Genomic DNA, 6,342 nt, shown 5'->3' with positions numbered 1-6,342 from the left:
CCACGTGTCTGTGAAGTGAGATGAGATATCACCTGTCACTAAAAGGACAAGTTGATTATAAAAGATTCACATTTAACATGGGGAGAAGAGATCCATCTTTTCTAGTCCTTGGCTCCATAGAAGCTCTGCCTTTTGTCTTGGAAGCTTAATAATTAAAGAGTCTGAGTAAGATGGACACAGCACTCAGCTGAGTCCCATCCCTTCTGTGTGCAGCTCCCAGACAGCAGGTTTTTTCAATTTTCCATTTCCTCATACTTGGTAACCTTATTCCCACAGAGAATTTACTAAATCCTTATCAGCCCACTAGGTTGGGCTGCTCCAGCCTGGCCTAATTGGTATTGGATCAAGAGGCTTTGCCTCATCCATTTATGGTAGTATCCATTTCCTTCCCATAAGAAGAACTTTGGGGTCCTCTATGCTTCTCTTCCAGTAGGAGCTTCAGATTTTTTTATACAAAACTCATGGGACTTGAGGAAAATACTACTTTGTGTTGGTTAGAGCCAGAATAGTGTCTGCAACTGTTCAGGGACACCTTTCATGTCAGGATCTCTTTGTACATCAATCATCAGAGGAACCAGTAGTTTAGGAAGTCTGCTGAGATAAGCATGTAGAAGACAATCATTCCAGCCTATGGGTGAAATAAGCTGGGCCAGTCGAGGTCCCCTGGTTGTACCTTTGGAACCAGTGTCATCAATGATGGCCAAGACAGTGGAGAATGCCTTGGCATTGCTCTTCAGGCTTTAGTGAATGCCCAGGTTACCTGAGACTGCAGTGGTGATGAGTGAGTATGGGTCATTGACCAAGGCCCCACAGACAATCAGCATGACTATGAAGCTAGTCATTCAATTCTGGCCAATGTGGTTATATGGGAACATCATGGGGGGGGATCAAGATGAGCATGAAGCAGCAGGTGGGGGCCCTGCTATTCATGTAGTCAGAGATGAACCCTGCTATGATGCCACCAAAATCAAAGAGCATAGCGAGGTCCCCAGCCTCCTTAGCATTAAAGTGAACCATGCTGAAGACATAGAGGGGCAGCCAGTAAGTGGAATGTGTAAATGACCAGCTTGGCGAAGAACAAGCACAAAGAGAACTCTATCACACTCAGATCCATAGTGCCCCAATGAAGCTGATGGTAGCAGGCTTAGCTCTTGTTTCCTTGGAGTATCTGGCAGCAATCTCCAGTTTGCTTTCCCTGTCTGAGAAGGGGTCATTCACACCATCTTCAGGATTGACCTGGTTATCTCCTGGACTACTATGGTGTTGAGGAGGGGTGCAGTCCACCTCTTCTGGGTATTCTATGAGGAAGAGTAAGAGGAATGTGAAGATTCCAATAGCAATGATAACGATAAAAGGTACAACAAAGGACAGGAATCACCTGGATGGCGGCCATCAGGGAGCCCAGGATGTTGCGTGATTCCAGATGCCCATGATGAGACCCCACCTTCCCTTTCCAAACCAGTTACCCACACAGGGCTCCACAGAGGGACAACCTGTAGTCCAGACCAGTCCAATACAAATCTGGATGAGCATGTGGATGTTCCAGAAATATTCCACACCAAAGAATGAGGTGAAAGGGCCACTGAGCAGCATTCCAGCTGGCAGGTAATAACAGATGGGGAGCTGCTCCCTCCAAATCACACTGATAAATATGTCAATGGCATAGGCAACAAGGAAGGCGCTGTTCACCACTCCCAGTAGTAGTTCTTGTCAAATGGAGCCCAACCGCACCACGTGGTATCATTGATGGGCTTGATGAGGTCAGAACAGTTCTGATGCAGATGACTCTTGACAACACTGATGGGCTTTTTGGACAAGTAGTAAAAGGTACAAATGAGGAAAGTAAGCAGCAGGATGAACCCTCGAAACTTTTGAGAGAAAGACTGTCTTTAAGAAGACTTTAGAATATAATCTTTTGATTGTGCATCTTTAGTGCAGTGAAGTCAGCTATCTCCAGAAAATGCACAGAGGAACCAGACGCCTGGCACCAGAGAAGCCCACCTTGCCCAGAAGGTCACGGGCAAGAAAGAGCTAAGAGCTCTTTCTAAGGAGAGTGAAGAGCAGCACACAGGATACATATATATATATATTTACTGAATCATAAATCTTACCTCAAAATGTAAATATAACTAAAATGCATACATGGTAAAGAAAAATAGAGTTTCATTAATTTACTTTTATTTTTATAGAGGACACAGAAACAATATAGAATCTGTGCTACAGAATGACTTCTGGTGTGGTGCTGTGGACTGACTACAACAAAGTTAGTGGTTCAAATCCACCAGCTGCTTCATGGAAACCCTATTATACAGGGCCGTTATGAATCAGAACAAAAGGGACAGTACTTAACAACAACAACAACATCATGCAAAGGAGGCAAGATAGTGGAGCCCTGGTAGCTAGTGTTAGTGGATAATGCTTTGGGCAATCAACCAAAAGGTCAACAGTTCAAACTTAATAACTACTCTGCTTTCTGCTAACATAAAGATTTACAACCTCAAAAATCCTATATAGAGTCACTATGAGTCTGAACCAATACTTAACAGTAACAACATCCTATGCAAAATACATACAACCATGTTATTGTGCAAGTCAAGGCCAGATTGGTAGCTGTACGAATTGGAACTGTAATGCTTCACTATAGTGATCTGAGATAAGTGGATCGTGGCCTTGGTTATATAAAAAAGTTCCTACAGAAAAAGACAATATGTCTGATGGAAATGGTCTTTGATCCTTGCATTTTGTCTTTACATTTTGATGAATGATTCCAGAGAAGTGCCCACCAATGGCTTTGGATGGAAAGGGGTTGTTTATGCAGTCCAGGGGCCTGAGATCCCTGGAGATGGAATGCTGATACTTGAACCTACATGAGCGAGTTCTAGTAAAGGAGGTATGCAGTTGTTCAGTAGACACCTCATGCCCCCAGGAAGTGGGACCCTGGAAACAATCTCCTTTCTCTGACCTTGGGAATAGACATTGCATTGATGATTTATTTCCCCTCTCCCTGAGTATGTTGTCTGGGCTATGCTAGGAGCAACTCCTTACTTTCTGCAGGGTAGTTTGTGGAGGTACTCTTTGGAGTCCAGCTGGGTCATGTGCAGAGTGGAAGTGGCAACGTCTTCTGCTTCTGCAGGCATGCATGTATATATTTGTTTCTCGCAGTGTTCGTAGTGACTTTTCAACACAGTCTCTCAGAAGACACGCCAAGGATGTTTTGGCCTAATGCTGGTGAGGAAAGAGATACCAGAGAACTGTCTGGCAATGAGGAACTTGGAGATGTGAATAGGCAAAGTGGTAAAAAAAAATGGGGGAGACATGTCTGATTTTCTCTGGCTTCACAAGGGAGAAAGAGAATCAAACTCAAAATCAGTCCAAGGCTGATTCCTATGAAGGTGAGGCATGCTTCTACCCTATACCTTCTTTATCCTATTCTGACACCAACCCTTTCTTCCACAGCTCTTTGCTTCACATCTGGGTTTGATAATCCACTGCAATGGTCACACAGAACTCATAACAGAACTCACGATCATGGAGTTTATTAGGGAAGTGAACAGTGTACAATTTAGGATCAAAACCAACTCTTGTCTGCCATATTGCAGGCACACCTCACTCTTGTTTTCAGCCTCTCAGCCCTTGACCTCTGTCCTGCTCCAGCACTTGTTATATAAAGTTCTTTTAGCTAAATGGTATGTTCTTCAAGCCAGTCTCCTGCCTGTAGGCAATCAGCTTTACTTAGTCCATAGACCTAGAACCTGAAGCTGCTCTGTCTCTCCACGCCACCACCTGTGCTATCACTTCTGCAGTCACTGTTACTCTAGGTAGGGATCTCACGTGTCACTCATACTCTTCTTTCTTGATGGTCCTTGGATCTTCCTTCTCTACTTCTAAGGTGGCACCATTTAAACCTAGCTGGAGAGCAAAACAAACCAATCCCAGCCTTATAGTCCCGTTTACCTTATTTACATAGTCCCACCCAATCACTTGGTGGGAATTAAGAAGACTTTGGGTAGAAAAGTCATATCAAATACATTCAGAGCACCACACAAAGCCTGGGCTCACTCCCAGGTTACCATGCTGATACCATAGGAAGTATGCTGGTACTTGCTACAGAGTTAGTGATAAAGGGAGGATTTACTCACCTTGTCTCTGTTAGCATCACAGAACACCATTTATTTAAGAGTCTCTTCTTTCCTTATTGTTATGTTGGGATTCTTAAGTGCAATATTTATTGCTTTCCTATGTCATATATATATATATATACACCTGTCATTATATATATATATATATACACACCTGTCATGAAACTTGATTTGATATTCAAAAGTTCATAGTCTCTACTCACCCTCAGGACTGTTTCTGCTATCAAGACATGCTCTTTTATGTAGTTTTTGTTCTTAATGCCACTTGTGACAAATACACTTTAGCAGTGATAAATAAACATTGCTGGGAAGTTACTTACAGTCCTAGATATAGAGGTTATTTTTTTCTTTAAAAAATATTTTGGAATGCTTATATTCAGATTTTGGTATGTATCAAGCTTCCATATCTAAAAGGATAAAAGAAAACCAAGTGGAGAGGAAAGAAATGGCAATTAAAGATGGCAAGTTGTTGACTATTTTTGTGATAAAAATTTATGTGAATTGCAGAAATATGAACCCTTCAGCTTTCCATGGTTGAATAAACAAGGTTGGAATTGCTTCTTTCCCAACTGTTTTAATCTTTTCCAATTTTTCTGCTGTCTCTTCATATAATTACGTGGTTGATAGTTATTAATTTATTTGGTATTTATCATGCGAATGCTAATTCGTGCATATCTAATAGGTTTTAATTAGAATTGGGAGGGATTTTCTGATATGATGGGCTAATGTAGTATTTACTGAAAGAAAATAAATTTAGTCCCATGAATCCTTCTGCAGTTTACTAATAAATATACTATTAGCACAGGGGTTACAAATCGGGCTAGTAACCTCAAGGTCGGAAGTTCAAAACTGCCAGCTGTTCCACGGGAGAAAGATGAGGTTTTCTGCTCCTATAAAGATTTACAGCCTCAGAAACCCTGTACAGGGTCACTATGAGTTGGAACCGACTCCACGTTATTTAACAACAATCCTAGGATAGTAAGTCCTGGTGTGGCTCTGTGGGTTAATGCACTAGACTGCAAAGTTGGTTTGAACCACAAGGTCGGTGGTTCAAGCTCACCTGATGCTGCTAAGAAACTCTATAAAGGGTTTCTATGGGTTGGAATCAACTCAATGGTAGCTGAAAAAAACACCACCCTAGGATACATAGAATGACATTGAAATTTAGCTAAATAAAATAGAAATCATTTGAAAATTGGTCAGTGTTTGTGTTGATAATTAACACATCGTTTTTAAAGCCATGTTGAGTTGTTAACTGCCACTGAGTAGGTTCCAACTCATAGCAACCCAGTCTAGGGTTTCAGAGGAGTGGTTGGTGGGTTTAAATCGCCATCTTGTGGTCCAGTGCTTATCCTACAGCACCACACCAGGACTTCAAGAGCAAATCACCTCACAACTACATTAGCCTATGAACTTTATTTCTACTTTACGCTTCATAGCCTGGAAACGTTATAAGGCGAGCTAGACCTCTGTTAGTGGGGCTGAAGAAAACGCATCTTCTCTTGAATATTACCTGAATTCTCTTGCTTTCCTTGAGCCCATCTCCCTTTACCAGGTCATTGACTCCTGCTGATCCCCATGCTTGTGTCTCTTTGTCTGTGTTTTCTTTAGTTTGAAATTTAATGTAGGTGTGGTGCTGTAGGATAAACACTGCATTGGTAACCATAAAGTTGTTGGTACAAATCTACAAGTCACTCCTCGGGAAACACTATGTAGGGTCATTATGAGCTGACCAAACTTGATGGCACTTAATAACAACAACAACAACAGCAAGGCTGAGCTCTGGAAAGCCAGGTTATGAGACTTGAGTGAATTCTAAAGATCCCTGAGTCAATGTTTTCCTGGGGGTGCCATATAAAATTGTTTTGTAGTTAAGTGAACTTGAGTTGATTCCAATTTATAGCTACCCTGTGTAGGGCTTCCAAGGAGCAATTGGTGAGTTTGAAGCACTGGCCTTTTGGTTAGCAGTCCAGTGTTTACCCTACAGCATCACACTAGGACTCCAATATTAACATTTATATTGAATACTTATTCTTTCTTGCCTTTGATATAAATAATTATATTGATTATTTTGAATTAACTCCATTTTTTTCATGTTTTATTGTGAATTTTATATTTTACATGAGAGAACTTTAATTTTACATTCATTCCATCTTATATCGTTTCATTGCCATGGTTCCAATCCCCTCCATGCATCATCAAC

The 6,342-nt window shown here is 41.4% G+C and overlaps 1 pseudogene; it reads right to left on the bottom strand.

The window, feature by feature from the left end:
* Positions 1-494: 494 nt before the first annotated feature.
* Positions 495-3,137, bottom strand: LOC102810813 (annotated as a pseudogene).
* Positions 3,138-6,342: the final 3,205 nt, after the last annotated feature.

Source organism: Chrysochloris asiatica, unplaced genomic scaffold, assembly GCF_000296735.1.
Source record: "Chrysochloris asiatica unplaced genomic scaffold, ChrAsi1.0 scaffold00236, whole genome shotgun sequence".
Lineage (NCBI taxonomy): Eukaryota > Metazoa > Chordata > Mammalia > Afrosoricida > Chrysochloridae > Chrysochloris > Chrysochloris asiatica.
This window is presented reverse-complemented; position numbering and strand designations above follow the sequence as displayed.